The following is a 17,388-nucleotide window of genomic DNA, read 5'->3' on the forward strand; positions in this document are numbered from 1 at the left end:
AGAAATGTTCCAACATCTCGTGGAAAGCCTTCCCAGAAGAGTGGAGGCTGTTATAGCAGCAAAGGGGGGGGGGGGAACAAACTCCATATTAATGGCATGATTTTGGAATGAGATGTTGGACGAGCAGGTGTCCACTTACTTTTTGGCCTTGTAGCGTATTTTGGAGTGGACATTCCTCCTTGAATAAGTCCAAGTTTGTTTCACACATATCCTCCAATTCCGCCCACAGTGCAACTAATTGTTGTTAGAATCTGTGTAAATGGTGATTGCATCACGTTGGAATTAATGAGAGACCTCCAGGAACCATTTAACTTGATCTCGTCGAATGTGTTGTACGTTAAATAATCTCGCACATATGGTCATTTGACTAGGGTAGAGATCACGATTTAGCTGAACGGGTGACCATGGTTCGTTATTTATAACTTCATAATTAATGATTGCTAAATCTTCAAAATGTAACCTCACTAACTTGGTTTGATGCTCTCCGAATTTAATAAAGTTTCAAGCGTTTTGACGTGGTGACTCGGAACAAAACGCGCCAAGCCATGTGATTGGCCAAGTCAAACTCCATGCTCAACCAGACAACTGTTATATTATTTTCAAAAACAAAACGAACGTTTTAACGTTGGTACAGTTTGCTGCTTGTACAACCAGCTATTATCCTTTGATCTTTAGTCTTTTCCTAATTTAAGATGTCTATTAAGAGTTCAATGGATTCCAATTTTGGACAGAAATATCAGTGAAGCTTTAACAACAATCCCCCATCGCCATCACAGGTGAAATCGAGGTGGTCCAACAATCCCCCATCTCCATCACGGGTGGAATCGAGGTCATCCAACAAACCCCATCTCCATCATGGGTGGAATCAAGGTGGTCCAACAATCCCCCATCTCCATCACCGGTGGAATCGAGGTCATCCAACAAACCCCATCTCCATCATGGGTGGAATCAAGGCGGTCCAACAATCCCCCATCTCCATCACGGGTGGAATCAATGTCGTCCAACAATCCCCCATCTCCATCACGGGTGGAATCCTGGTGGTCCAACAATCCCTCATCTGTATCATGTCGAGATGTGAGGTGGTTTAACAATTCCCCATCTCCATCATGGGTGGAATTGAGGTGGTCCAACAATCCCTCATCTCTATCACATCTCGATGTGAGGTGGTCTAACAATCCCCCATCTCCATCATGGGTGGAATTGAGGTGGTCCAACAATCCCTCATCTCTATCACATCTAGATGTGAGGTGGTCCAACATCCCTCATCTTTATCACATCTAAATGTGAGGTGGTCTAACAATTCCTCATCTCCATCACGGGTGGAATCGAGGTGGTCCAACAATCCCTCATCTCCATCACAGGTAGAATTCAGGTGGTCCAACAATCCCCCATCTCCATCACAGGTGGAATCGAGGTGGTCTAACAATCCCCCATTTCCATCACGTCTTTATGCGAGGTGGTCTATCCAGGTTAGTGAGATGTTAAGATTATCTCTTTCATAGCTCACCTGCACTTTAGACCGGTGAGCATATGCAATTGAGCAGTGTCCGTGAGTGAGTGAATGAGTCAGTCAGTCAGTCCGTTATCCCTTCAGTCATTATCGCTTGAACCAAACACACAATTTTGATGAAACATCTGCAGCTAATTAATGGGGTGTACGACGGGGGGGGTTGACACCCCCCCCCCCACCTCAGAAGAAGTATTTGCTCTCCTCTCCGAAATTACACACAGGATTTCGATGAAATTTGACCACAGCCTTCATCACCCATGATGTACGGAAGTTAGTTCATGACATTAAAATAATCAGGGTCTGGGGGGGTCTGTGAGGCGTTTGAGTGCCTGTTGCTCCTGATCCAGGTGAGCTTCGGGACACGCGACTCTATTTTTCTCATGTAGAAGGGACGTGGTGGTTGAGGTTAAAAACCCACTTTATTCCATGGATCAATGTCATGTCCAGATCAGTTGTGTTCTGAGATGTGACCAGATCCTCACTTTATATTTACAAACTTTCGTTGTGAGGTTTGTGATGTGGTAACTCGATTGGTGAGGTGAAATAACGAGACTGAGAAATATCTAGTTTGAAGATCTTAACGTACTCTTTCTCTGATCTTGCAATGAAGCATGATGTTTTCTCCATTTTTGTTGTTGTTCAGATCGAGAAGTATGACGTCATCAAAAAGCTTGGCGAAGGAGGTCAGGGAGCGGTTTACAAGGCGAGGAACACCTTTTCTGGTGATGATGTACGGAAAGGTGTTGTGCTTTCAGGGTTGTGGTAAAGATTCATAAAGGTGAACATGAAAAGGTTTTCTTCTACCTGAACCAATACCTGAACCTATAAATTCATTCATTTAATATCAAATCGCTCCTTTAAAGTTTCCTCCAACCTGTGAAGTTCATGTAAATGAGTGTCAATGTAGTAAAGTTCACCTCAATTTCCTTGTTTATCCTCTTCGTGCATTTACAAACTCATCTCTTTTCACTGAACTCTGAACTTTACCTTTTTCTGATAGAGCCGATTATTGTGATTACCTGTTCCCCTTTTACCATTGATAAGCATGTTACCATGTTGGGCTGCATGTTTTGTAAAGGTGAGCACGATGCTTGTGAGACGTAAATTTATGTAAATGGTATTACTTACACCTGCACCTGGTACTGCATCACACGTTAATGATCACCTTTTACCTGTCTGTATCTCTTCCAGGTTGCAGTGAAAGTTTCCTTAAAAAACGACTTTGAGAAAATGAGTGCATTTCATGCTGTTTGGAGTTAGAGTACAAATCACAGCATCATGTGACTTTACCTGCAACTTCCATTCATGATTTACACCTGTAGGTGGAAAGTATAGATTCACAAAGTAACTAGGTATTATTGGGACTAATTAAAACGTCATCTGTACCTTTTACATCACAAAAAGATAAACATTTTAACTTGACATAAAATGCTCCTGAGAATATGGAATATGATGAACGTTTATGAAAGGAGAGTAACCAGTCCTGAAATGTATTAATGAGGTTAAAATCTCGGTTGTGGGGACTGGCTGGACAGCCGAGACTGCAGGTATGAGCACTTACCTCTGAGCTGTTTATCCAGGTTCACATTCAGACCCGGCTAGAAACCGTCATCCAGGCGTTTCAGGTACAGGGTGAACCATCAATGTGTGTACTGCCTTTCGGAAGGACGTTAAGCTGGCTGTCCTGTGTGTCAGCACTAGTCGTTGGTGGACGTTAATAATCCCACGTTGTCTTTTGAGAAGAGAAGGCGAGTTACCGCCTGCACCCTGAACAAATTACAAATTACTCCCACCTTTAGTTGACCATCAAGCCTGGTTATCCAGTTCGTGAAAGACGTGGTCCGAAATCCTCAGTTTGATAACCCCAAAAAAGATGGAAATCATTCGGGTTGTTGTGGTAGTAGCAGTAGTAGAGGCATGTGTTAAAAAAAAAATTGGTTTCTCCGACAAAGTTGGGCCAAGAGTTCAGTCCACCGACCCTTTTCCGATGGATTGGCCTGACACCTGTTCAATTATTCAGACAAACTACTTTGTGTTTACCCCTTGCATGGAATTTCAGAAAGGAGATTATCAGATTACACAATGTAATGTGCAATATACTCACTCGTTCAACCAACTCATCTGAGAGCACAACACTTGACATCACTTTATTACAAACATTGTCTGTCTTTCTCTTTCGCTCTTGCTCTCTCTCACCCCCTGGTGGTAGTTTGTTGTTTGGGTGTGATGCCATGGCCGCTTGCTGCAGCTGCTCTGTGCTGTGGTGAGTTGCCCGTGGGGTTTTCTCCTTCCTGCCTCCCCCTCTTTCCTTCTCCTCCTTCTATCCTGCTGTGTTTGTCTCGTTTTTTCTCTAGTTGTGGTTTCTACACCCTCTTTCCTTGAGAGAGAGAGAAAGAGTTAGAGCGGGCTTACTTGAGTGTGGCCTACCCAGTGTTGTTGTGGCTTTATTGTTGTTTTGTTTCATAATTAGATTATTTTGTTTTGCTTAGTTTTGACCTTCTTGCCTGATCTGAGCAAAGAGGTGTTAGTTAAATCGCCGTTATGGCGAATACACGTCCTCAGTATGAGGCATTTGATAATTTAACTAGGAAACATGAGCTCGTGTGTGTTCCGCCAGAATGAATCCTCACTGAGGACGTCATCCTACCAGTCGGGAATATAATCGGTTTTGAACATGTTCGCGCTGCGTCGCAAATGAATAAGAAAGTTGTTGTGTTATGTCTAATGAAAATGTTGTTCACGATGTTGTGAGTGAGGGGTTAACCATTGATAATGGTGTTTTTATGTTAGCTTCCCCCATGGATAATCCTGCAGTAAAAATCGTTGTGTCTAATGCTCCACCATTCTTACCGAATGACGTATTATTGTCAGTCCTGTCTCGTTATGGAACAGTTGTCTCGAGAATGTCAATGATCCCCCGAAGGAGCAGCAACAAGAGGATAAAATACGTAACGACATTATGTTGTTCTGTCCTCCGTGTCTGTGTGGGCACGGGGTTACCGTGCAGGGGGCCATTCCGGGTGAGCATGGTTTTGGCCCAGTCAGGCGCGTTGTGTGATGAGTGATATTAAAGTTGTTTTCAACCTCATCAACATTGGTGTTTTGGCCATGGTGCTCTGCTGGGGATTCCCTTTAACCATTGTGGCGTGGTGGCAGCGTCGGGATACGATTCCACGCACTCTTCATCCTGGAGACGGCGATCGGCAGAACGTCAGCGTTATGAGAGCTATCTTTGAACCCCAATCGCACCTCACAAGAAGGTGAGCGGCCAACATCGTTCTGTAGCTGTGTCATAAACATCGTCTGTGCAACGTACCCGTCATCAAAATGGCCACCACACAAAGTGCACCAAAGCAGTGGTCACTCAGCAAGAGTGAAACGGTAAACTCATTTGAATGTTGGAGATACAATTTCCTTTATATTTTATTGCTCGATCCCAACTTTGCTCCCTTCCTCAAAAAAGGCGTCACCTGGGAGAAGAAGAGCAGAGCGTTCCCTCTTCGTGGACTTTTGGATGATGGTGAGAGTGTCCCCGTTTAGCGGCGTCGCACTGCCCAACAGAAAGTCACCGTATTGGAACTTATGCTGGGTCAGATTGCAAACTACTGCCCTGTGATATCCCGTAACACCATAGTCAGAAACTCCACTTCCGTAGCCAACATATGGCAGTCGATTCGACAACATTTTGGATTCCAGTCAACGGGTGCACACTTCATTGACTTTGCAGCGATACGCCATAACCCCGAGGAGCGCTATGAAGACTTGTACCAATGCCTGATGGTGTTTGTGGAAGATACCTTGCTTCGACAAGATGGCAGCATCTCCCACCATAACCAGGTGATCACTGAAGATGAGGAGTTATCCCCCTCACTGGAGAACTTTGTTGTGCTCACATGGCTTCGGCTTGTTCACATTGGACTCCCCGGACTCGTCAAGCAACACTCTGGAACCGAGCTCAGGTCCCGCACCTTAGCCTCCATAAAGCCGGAGATATCCCAGGCGCTTCACTCACTATTAGATGAGCTCCACACTGCTGAAGATTCAAAGTCATTGCGTACTGTAACCTCTCGGTAACAAGCCTCCCGCCCGGCATCATTTCTATCGTCAAAACCCCGTCAACTCCTTTCGGGGACTCGTTCCAACAACCTTACAAAGTTCTGTCCCCTCTGCAAACAAGTACGTCGTATTGATTACAGTCATTTGCTCAGTGAATGTCCTTTCCTCCCTGAACGAGATTGTTGCTACAATGCAAGAGCACGCCAAGTGGCTGATATAACTGAAGTGTCAGACGACGAGCCTGAAGGCATAAAATGTGCCCATGGGGACAAGGCAGTTAGTAACACAGATTTTACAGAACCGGCCACTACCCTACATGTCCAGATTCGCCAGTCTCCATATCTCCACAAGTTCCACGAACACCACACAACCCGATTCACCATTGACAGCGGTGCCACGGGAAACCTGATTCGTGGGACAACTGTAAGAAATTTAGGAGCCAAGATTCAGAAGAGTGCATAGTCCGCTCGTCAGGCTGATGGATCGTCCCCTCTTCAAATTGATGGGGAGACCAGACTGACACTGATACATGACGGAAGAGAATTTCAGTTTGAGGGCCTGGTCGTCAAAAGTCTTGACGTGGAGGTACTGGCGGGAACGCCTTTCATGGAGTCTAATGACATCTCAATTCGTCCTGCGAAGCACCAAGTTATCCTGGGTGATGGCACCACGTATGTGTATGGGTCTCAGGGAAGGAGCCTTGATTGCCATGCAGTACGCTGAGCTCATGTACTACATTCCCCACCCCACACAACTACTCTGTGGCCCGGAGAGTTTATCGAAATGGTCCCCCCAAATGACATGTCGAGTAATGACTCAGTATTCGCACTCGAACCTCGCACAGATGCCCCAAGTGCAAGGTCACTGCAACCAAGTGAGTTCTGGCCCCCTCCCAGTATCATCCGTAGCATCAGGAGGAAGGTTCGGATCCCCAATTTAACCAACGAACCACGAGTTCTCAAACATCAGGAGCAGTTTTGCCAAATCTGCCATGTGTACATAACTGAGTACACCAAAGAACACCTAGGTGGCTATACCAAGACCAGCTCCCTCAAAGTAAAATGCACACTCACATCACTCTTAGGACCCGCTACAACTGTGACCCTCGACCCTGACAACATGTTCGCTCCCGACGAACGATCAAAGTTTTGTGCCCTGCTTGAAGAGTATGACGAAGTGTTTGACCCAGTGTTCCAAGGCTACAATGGTGCTGCAGGCCCCTTTGAGGCTGTTGTTAACATGGGCCCCGTTCAGCATCCACAACGCAAAGGCCGTCTACCACAACATGCGCATGATAAGCTGTGTGAATTACAACACAAATTTGATGACCTGGAAAAACTTGGAGTCTTTGCTCGCCCTGAGGACATGGGGATCACTGTGGAATATCTGAATCCCTCATTCTTGATCAAGAAGCCCAGTGGCGGTTTTCACTTCGTCACTGCCTTTTGCTGATGTGGGCCGGTACAGTAAGCCCCAACCCTCTCTTATGCCAAACGTGGATTCCATCCTGCGCAAAATTTCTCAGTGGAAGTATCTAATTTCTACTGACCTTATGAGTGCCTTTTACCAAATTCCATTATCCCGTCAGTCCATGAAGTACTGCGGTGTAGCCACACCCTTCCGTGGAATACGTGTGTATACTACATTTGCTATGGGAATGCCTCGATCAGAGACAGCACTCGAAGAACTCATGTGCCACGTCCTTGGTGATCTCTTAGAGAAGGGGACCGTCGCTAAACTCGCTGACAACCTCTATTGCGGTGGGGACACAGTGGAGGAGATCCTCAAAAACTGGAGAATGGTTTTACATGCTCTGTATAAATGCCGACTCCGCCTCTCTGCTACGAAAACAGTTATATGTCCTAAGAGCACCACCATCTTAGGATGGATCTGGTCTCGTGGTACTATCCAGGCCAGCCCACATTGTGTGGCTACGCTCTCCACTTGTTCAGCTCCTGAGAAGGTCAGGGGAATGAGATCCTTTATCGGGGCATAAATGTTCTTGCTCATGTTATCCCCAACTGCTCCACTCTCTTATCTCCCTTGGATGATACTGTGGCCGGATGCCAATCACTGGACAGAGTTGTGTGGACTGATGAGTTACATGCTGCCTTCCACAGAGCCCAAAGCACTGTTACTTCGACCCATACAGTTACTCTTCCTCTTCCCAGTGATCAGTTATGGATTGTGACAGATGGTTCCGTAAAAAAACACAGTATCGGATCGACTCGGTACATCACGCGCAATGGTAGACCTCATCTTGCGGGTTTCTTTAGCGCGAAGTTACGCGGACGCCAACCTACCTGGTTGCCATGTGAGGTGGAGGCCCTCACATATATATATATATATATATATATATATATATATATATATATATATATATATATATATACATATATATATATATATATATATATATATATATATATACATATATATATATATATATACATATATATATATATACATATATATATATATATATATATATATATATATATATATATATATATATATATATATATATATATATATATATATATATATATATATATATATATATATATATATATATATATATATATATATATATATATATATATATATATATATATATATATATATATATATATATATATATATATATAACACCGAGAATGATAGGAGATGGATAAGTGTGAAAACGAAAAAAAAAGATGAAAAAAAAAACAAGTGGTTATGCCATGATGTTGTTCTGTACTCCATGTCTGTGTGGGCACGGGGTTACCGTGCAGGGGCCATTCTGGGTGAGCGTGGTTTTGGCCCAGTCGGGCGCGTTGTGTGATGAGTGATATTAAAGTTGTTTTCAACCTCATCAAGATTGGTGTTTTGGCCGTGGTGCTCGGCTGGGGATTCCCGTTAACCTTTGTGGCGTAATGAGTTTCCGTCGACAGGTGTACATGGTACTTCCCGATCGTGGCGACGACATGGAGTTGAATATTTCGTTCAAGGTAAATCTCAATGATCGCCAGTATCATACGTCTGTCTCGTCGGCCTCGTTAACATGCTTTCACTGTGGAACCTTGAGTCATGTGACACGTTTCTGCCCTAAAGTTTGGTGTTTAAAATGTGGTGAAAATGGTCATGTAGCTGTGGATTGTAAAAAGGATATAAATACCTCAAACGCCATTGAAAAGACTGAAGTGAATCCCGTTGGTTTAACTGTTCCTGCTGTTCCTGCTGTTCCTGCTGTTCCTGCTGTTCCTGCTGTTCCTGCTGTTCCTGCTGTTCCTGCTGTTCCTGCCTGCAGTGAGATGAATGAGAACAATACCCCGGTACTCCGTGTGGAGAACAATAGTATTTAACTTCCCGTTACAGTAAATCCAAATTTATCGACTATTCCTGCTGATTCGTCATGTAGTGAAGCAATGATTGAGGATCCTATTATTATTTCAAAAAAAAAGGAGAGCATCAGCTGTTCATCTTTCTATCGGTCGTGCGAAGAAGGTAGTATTGGAGAAGGACGATGTAGCTGTTTCGACCTGTATTGAGAAAAAAAGATAGTGAAGTAGGTCGTGTAGTTGAGGAAAATGCATCGCAAAGTTTGCAGATTATTTCTGAGAATATAAATTATTGTTTGGGTGAAATAGATAGTGATGCGAAAGACGGTGTTAACCCCTCAAATGAACTGTTACCATCACTAAGTCCTGTGAACGAGCAGACAGTGTTTGACAAGTCCCTCTTCAGTGCCCCCTTCACCGATGCAAATTCAAAATAGTACTCCAGGATCTCCGAGTGAATCGGTAGATAAGGCTCCGCAAGAATGTGAAACCACCATTTCAACTCCTGCTGAGCATAAGGAACATCATGGAAATGATGGAAACATACGAGAGCTTTCCAGCGAATCTCCAGAGATTCTGAACATCCCATTAGTGACTTCGGAGGCTGAAATCCTCGACCCCTGAGCTACCTTGTCTGATTTGTTCGAATCTGATGATGTTGAGGTGCCTCAGTTGTCTCAGTCTCCATCCGATCAGCCAATGATAGCTCCTCAACTCTTTCTTTCTTTCCTAAATGAAACTTATAGACAGCGAGATGTAGTTATCAAAGATAAATTTCCTGATCTAGTTAATTTATTCAAACTGCCAAAGATATTATGAGGAAGGCTGATGAGTTCTCCTTAACAAAGTCACAGTTTCACCGTCTCAGGAAATTCATTACGAGAACTAGTGTTGAGATTTCACATCACCCTAACAAACCCTTGGAATGAAGAAAATCACCTTTGGTACCTGAAATATTAATGGTGGAGGTGAAAACTACAACCACCAAGCTCAAGTTAAAAGTTTAATGAGATGGAAGGACATCGACATACTTTTATTACAGGAAACACACATCACTCACAATGTGGAGTATGATTGGTGTCGTCTTTTTGGGGGACAGTACTTTTTTTTATCAACTTGTCCTCTCTTTCAGCAGGTGTTGCTTTCATCCTGAGACCTGAGCGAACACCTGAGTCATGTCTCTTCCTGGAGATTGTTAAAGGCCGGTTTATCTATCTTGAACTAGTCATTAACAATTTCCATTTTATTTTATTTCATGTGTATGCTCCTAGTGGGAGCACAGAATGGAGAGCTTTCTTTGTGTCTGTGATCAATCATTTACAGACGGTTGATTTAAGTCGCTGTGTTTGCATTGGAGGTGAGTTTAACTGTACCTTTGAACCTGGAATGGATAGGAATACACCGGAATCTCATCCCGAATGTTGTCGTGATTTATCGCTTTTCTTTTGTCGGGTTGGTTTGTTAGATGTATGGAGGGTACCTTACCCCAATGAATCCCAGTTCACGTGGAGTGTCTTACCAGAGGGAGGTTTTCCTTTGCCAGACTTGACTGATGGTATATAAACTCACATTTAAGGAACACTGTGGTCTCTCCAGATTTCTCTCCATCTATATTCTCAGATCATCACTTAGCAACCATTGGGGCTTTTTCTCCCTCAAAAAATACATACAAGTGCATATTGGAAATTTAACACTAATCTTTTAGAAGATGATCTATTTAAAGAAGCTTTCCAAGTTTTCTGGGCTAACAAAATCCTAAGAAAACCCTCTTTTTCTTCATTGAATTTATGGTGGGACAATACAAAAACCCAGATTATGGTGTTTTGTCAGCAGTTCAGGGCAAACACCACAAATGTTAAGAATATGGCAATGGCTTGTTTAGAAGCTGACATTGTACACTGAGAAAGTAAACTGGCGAACAGCAATGATACAGGAAGTTATCAATTATTACTTGAAAAGAAGACTCAGTTAAGAGAGTTAATCTAAGAGAAAGCAGCTGGGTTGTTACTCAGACTAAGGGTTAAAAACTTAAAGGTATTGGACACCCCTAGTAAATCCTTTTTTAGGTTAGATTCCTCTAGTAAGTCACCCAATACTATGTTTTCTGTTTATGACCCCAACGGAGTTGTTGTTGTTAACCCCAAGGTTGTGTGTTCAGGATTTCTTCTCCAATCTATTTACAAAAAAACTGTTTACGATGAAATTATGAACCAATTATCCTCTCACCTCTCCTCTCTACCTGAGCCCCAGTGTCGAGACTTAGACTCACCAATTACGCTGGAGTAATTAACCCAAGCCTTGGCTGGAATGGACTCGGGAAGTGCTCCGGGGATTGATGCCGACCGGCTGAATTTTAGGTGGAATTTTGGGGCCTGTTAGGACCAGAACTGATGCATGTTTCGGAATCATCTTTGTTGTATGGAGAACTGCCTCTAAGCCTGAGAAGAGTGGTAATGTCCCTTCTCTCAAAGGCTGGTGACTTGCGACACATCAAGAATTGGGGACCAGTTTCTTTGCTTTGCACTGATTACAAAATCCTTTCCAAAGACTTGGCAAATCGACTCAAAAAAGTAATTGGTGATCTGGTCCATCCTGATCAGTTATTGTATACCAGGCAGATCAATATATGATAACATTTTTTGCTTAAGAGACTTAATAGAGGGTAATTGTGCACAGATTGACTTTGGTTTAATTTTTCTTGATTTAGAAAAGGCTTTTGATAGCAAAGACCATGGCTTTCTGTATCATGTGTTGAAAGTTTTTGGATTCAGGACTAATTTCAGGATTTATATTGCCTTATTATATAATAACATATCCAGTATGGTTAAGGTAAACAATGACTTGTTTCCCCCATACAGGTACAGAGGGGGCTAAGGCAAGGTTGCCCAGTCTCTGGCTTATTATTCACCCTTGTGTAAGAGCCACTTCTAGTGCTATTGAGGATAAACGTCATGAGTAGTTATATCTCCTGAGCACCCTTCAGTTATTTTAATCAGCATATGCGGATGACGTCTTGGTGGTTGTGAAGGATGATAATGACATCGCCGCTCTTCTCAAGTGTTTAGACTTGTTTTGTTCAGCTTCGTCTTTAAAGTGCAACTGGGAAAAAAGCAAAGCTCTATGGGTTCCCTTCGTGAAAAGGAAGTTACCTGGAATGACAATCCCCGCAAGTACATCTTCCTCAAAAGCTAAAATGGGTGGAGGAAGGTTTCAAATATCTGGGGTTTTTTCTGGGGTCTCCACAACATAGCCAGAAAAACTGGGATGGTGTTGCTGAATGGGTGGAAAAAAGATTGAGTAGGTGGAAGAGAGCCCTGCCCTACCTCTCGTATAGAGGTCATTTCGTCCTGGTCATTAACAATTTAGTTGCCTCCTTTTTTATGGCATTTGCCTGCAACCACCGGAAGACTTGTTAAACAGAGTACAAATGCAACTGTTGGACTTATTCTGGGGAGGCCATCACTGGTTACGACCAACCATTATATGCCGTCCATTGGTTGAAGGTGGCCAGGGTATGCTCGACATTAGGAACCGGATAATGGCCTTTCAGCTATGCTCTGTTAAAAAATTGCTATCTGAAGAGTAATTACTCAACCGTCTCCTGGCTTCTCACATTCTGCATCAAGTGGGTGGGCTTGGCAATGGCCGTGAATGTTTTCTGGTCCTGCTTCAGTGTGTCGACGCATCTACTCTCTGATTTTTATCAGAGACTCTTGAACGCCTGGCAAAGCCTTTCAGTGTGCTGTCAGCAGGATACATATGGAACAAAGATGTTCGCTCAAGAACCTTTGTTCTACAATCTTCTCTTCCCCAGTATTCCCAGAAGTAATGACTTCTGCCAACACTTCATATCAGCTGGAATCACAAAAGTATGGCACCTCCGGCATGTTTCAGGTTGTAGGTGGAAATCTGCACAGGAAATAGCCGACTTAACAGGAACTCACTCCAAAAGAGTGATCGGAAAAATCTTGAGAGAGGTCACATGAATAGGGTTCCGACTGAGATTAGTTTGGACCCAGGAACATGATGCACTGAATAATGAGTGCGGTTTTCACGAATTATGTGTGCAGTTTATCCCTAACAACTTACCCCCTATGAGAATGGGGTTAAAACCCTTTCAAAAGACGAGCAGCAAAGAACTTTACAAGTCTTGTGTCAAACAACTGCTAGGGGATACACCTTTAAATGGAGTAACCCAGTGGAAGAGACTGATGCCTGCCAGACCCCCCTCTGAACCTATATGGGACTCTAAGTATAACAAGCTCATAAGTAAAAGGTCCGGTGATCTCCAATGGAGGTTGATCCACTGGATAGTCCCTTCCAGGAGGTTAATTAGTAAATTCTCTCCTGTATCTACGTGTTGCTCATTTTGTGTATATTCGGAAGATGTGTTCCATGCCTTTATTAATTGTGTGAGATTGATTCCTTTATTTAATTGGTTTAATGTTGTATCATACAAAATGAATGTTGTGTTTTCTTTGCGTTCCTTTATTTTTGGCTTTCATGCCAAACCTAATAAGGAAAATAGACTTTTTGGATTTCTCATACAACTGCCAAACTGGCAATATATCTCTCAAGGAGAGAAAAATTAAATGGAAAACCCATCGGGCAAGGCCACATAATGGTTTTCTTTAATGCTCTCGTGTCAGCAAGAATAAAACTTTTTTTCTCTTTGTTAAATTGTATTTTAGTAATCTTCTGTAGCTTCCTTTGTTTCATTGCTTTGATGTACCAATGTTTGATGGAATATTTTTTTTTGTATTTTGAGATAATAAAAGGACTTCAAAAGTAAGTCTGTGCCTCTGTCTCTGTCTCTGTGTCTCTGTGTCTCTGTGTCTCTGTGTCTCTGTGTCTCTCTCCCTCTCTCCCTCTCTCCCTCTCTCCCTCTCTCCCTCTCTCCCTCTCTCCCTCTCTCCCTCTCTCCCTCTCTCCCTCTCTCCCTCTCTCCCTCTCTCCCTCTGCTGGTTGTTGGTGAGTTGTGCATGGGTGTGGCATCATGGCGGCTCTGTGAGTGAAGCTCTGAGTGCTGTATCGTGTTGGTGTTTTTCCTATCCCCTTTTTGCTCCCCTTGTATCCTTGTTTGCGTGTGAAGTTTTCCCCTGTGTTTCCTTTCTTTGCTGAGACAGAAGAGAGAAAGAGAGCGCGCACAGTAAGTGTTTCTCAGGCCTGTTCAGGGCTTCCTGGTTTTTGGGCCTGCTTTACTATTTGCTGTGTTTCTCCGTTTTGCCTTTTTCTTTGCTAAACACTTCGTTCATATTAATCTTTTGTTTCCCTCCACTTGCTAGTTTTGCTTGTGGCAGGTTTGCTTTTGGTTTCTTGATCCTTCAATTTACTTTGTATTGTTTTACATTATGGCGAACGTACGTTTGCATCATAGTGTGTATGAGGAACTCACTCCAAAAAATGGAGTCATAGTTTGTCCACCTGATGGAGTCAGTGTTGATGATGTCGTTATGGGTTTCGTAGAGCTCATCGGGCTCGAAAACATTCTCGCAGCGTCGAGGATGGATCAACGTGTTGTGCTATTTTTGTCTGAAGAGCGAGACGTTGCTCAGATGGTCGAAACCGGCTTTCCTCACCCGCCAGATCTTTTTGTTTCTGTAAGTCCTTTGGACACACCTGCTGTTAAAATTATTATATCAAATATTCCACCTTTCTTTGAATGCGAGGAGATTATCTCTGCTTTATGTTATTTTGGGACAGTTGTGTCACGGATTTCCATGATCCCATTACGCTTGCGTTCTGGCATTTCGGTTCGACACATTATGTTGTTCCGACGCCACCGTTATATTGTTTTGAAGAATGGTGCACGGTCACTTAGTACTGCTGTGACTCTTAAATATAGAGATCGTAGCTACCGCGTTTATATTGCCACTGAAGTGATGACATGCTTTATTTGTGGTGAGCATGGACATTTAAAGAATGCGTGTCCGAAACCAAACATTCCTCGTGGCTAGTCTCAACATGTGGATCCTAATGAGGAATCTCAACACCAGGAGCCCAGAACAAGCACTAATGATGCACCAGGAGCTGCAGAACATAAGCCAAACACCAGCGGTACATCTAGAGTGGTGGAACGTGCAGACACCTCCCATAATCAGCCCTGGAAAACAAATGCAGAAGTTAAAGAATCTCAAGTAGATGACGAAGGTTTTGTCACCGTTCACTCCCGAAGAAACAAGTGTCCTAACATCAACGGTGATGATGTCATGGTGAGCGTTCCTAAAAAAAAACTAGCGCCATCGAGCAAACTACACGGCTTTCATGTAGAGACAGCCAGCTCACTTGCTGCTTTGGAAACGGGAAACAAATTTGCTGTTCTAGCTCCGGTGGATGTTGACAGTGCTCCTGATCATGTACAGGATGAGCATGAGCATGAACAAGAGGGCGGTGTTGTGCCCCAAGAGGTAGATGTGGCCACCTCAGTGGTTGCTGACATCATCGACATTGAAAGTGAGCCGATGTTGGTCCCTCTCTCTACCAAAAGCATAGTGGCTGAGACATCTGCGTTCCAGACAACTCCGGACGTTACAGATGAGGAGCATGCGTGTTCTGCTTTGGTCACGGCTTTCTCCCTCCCAGCAGAAATGGAAATGCCTGCTCCACCTATGATGCATGGTTCAAGTATGTATCACCAATCAGACTATGATTCTAACAGCTTGGCCTCGTCGATTGCCTCTGGTGATAGTACTGAAGTCTGGAACGACCCAGGCTTATTTCAGGAACCAGAGGGTGTTCCAACTGTGCCCCCCCCCCCAGGAGATCATTAAATTTTTAAAGCACACCTTCCGTAAGAGACATGTTCAAATTCAAGACTCCTTTCCAGACATGCACAGTTTTATTACCTCTGCAAAGTGGCTGCTCCTTCAGTCAGAGCAGTTTGGCATGACTGAGCCACAAATGTTTCATCTGAGGAAGTGGGTTTTGAAAGCAAGGAAACGACTGCGTCCATAAGCCGGCCAATGACTGATGTCTTTTTCAAAATTCCACACGATGGCTTTCTCGATTGCTACTTTAAACATTAATGGAGGATGCTCGAACTTACGCAAAGCTGAAGGTAAGGAGCTTGTATTGAAGAACCACATTGAATTTTTACTCTTTCAGGAAACCAGATGTAGCTCCTCCTGTATGAGTGAATGGGAGAGAATGATGAAAGGAAGGTGGTTCTTCAGCAGCTTAGAGTGTCCCAGAGCTGGGGTAGCCATCTTTGTACATCCCTCTCTCTGTAATCTCATTGTTGATTTTAATGAAATTATTAAAGGATATTTAATCTCACTCATCTTTACTCTAAATGGTTTTAAACACACAATACTCCATGTCTATGCACCGAGTGATAGTGTGGATCGAACTTGTTTTTTTACGCAGTTCGAAACATCCCTCACACACTTAGATTTTAATGGATTTGTTTGTTTCGGAGGGGATTTTAACTACACGATGGATTTTTCTACTGATCACAATGGGAAAGACCCTCACCCAGCGAGCATTAAGCCCCCTGGCTAGGACTTTGACAACCTTCACCCTTATTGACATTTGGAGGATTTGTAATCCATCAACACGACAATATACGTTGTGTCGGTGTTTAGATGGCTGTTTGTCTCTCGCAAGGTAAGACCGTTTTTATATTAATAATGATTTTTTAAATATTGTGACCCACACTGGTATCATCCCCAGTGGTTTCTCAGACCATCATATGGTCATACTTCGCATTCACCTACCAATTCGTAACTGAGGTGCTGCCTACTGGACTTTTAATGTAAGCCTCCTCGAGGATCATTTGTTCCTTGATGCCTTTCGTGTTTTTTGGAGAACTTTACTCCAACGTAAAACTCTCCTTTCCCCATCTTGTGCAATGGTGGGACAATACCAAAGCACAGATAAGATCCTTCTGTCAGCAATATGGAGCTTATCAAACTCGACATGATTCTGCCCTTCAATCCCTGGTTGCCAGAGAAATATTATCTTTGCAATCTAATCTCTCATACTCTAATACCAAAAGGACCAACTTTTTACTAGCAAAGAAAAAAGCTCTTCTTGCTGGACTCTGTGCAAAGCAGGCCAGGGGAGCTCTGATCCATCTCCGAATGGAAAATCTGTATCACTTGGATACTTCCTCCAAGTTCTTCTTCGGACTGGAAGTTCGGAAAAAAAACAAGTCAGCAGATAGCCTCACTAAAGATGAAGGAAGGAAGAATTATGCACTGCCAAAAAGACATCCAGGTTTCACTCAAGGATTATTTCTCTGAACTCGACCAAGCCAAGAGCACTGATAATGAGATTGTGGAATCCCTGACTTCTTCCCTACCCACCTTATCAGAATCTGCACGTCTACAACGAGACAAGGAAATAACTTTGGAGGAACTTCAGGCTGCCCTACATACTCTCCCAACAGGCAAAGCCTCTGGACTAGATGGAATGCCTGTAGAACTTTATAAAACCTTTTGGGACCTTCTGGGACCAGAGTTACATGAAGTTCTGATTGACGGGTTATTTTTTTTTTTTTTT

General features: G+C 43.3%; 1 long non-coding RNA gene across 1 annotated transcript; it reads left to right on the forward strand.

Annotated features, from left to right (window-relative positions):
• Positions 1-3,737: 3,737 nt before the first annotated feature.
• Positions 3,738-13,678, forward strand: LOC147020888 (uncharacterized). The gene is made up of 2 exons (XR_015061993.1): positions 3,738-3,773; positions 8,500-13,678. It is a non-coding gene; the product is annotated as an uncharacterized LOC147020888 (long non-coding RNA).
• The last annotated feature ends 3,710 nt before the right edge of the window (positions 13,679-17,388 follow it).

The sequence above is a fragment of the Eptatretus burgeri genome, chromosome 9, assembly GCF_056783735.1.
Source record: "Eptatretus burgeri isolate ZD-2024b chromosome 9, Ebu_testis_v1, whole genome shotgun sequence".
NCBI lineage: Eukaryota > Metazoa > Chordata > Myxini > Myxiniformes > Myxinidae > Eptatretus > Eptatretus burgeri.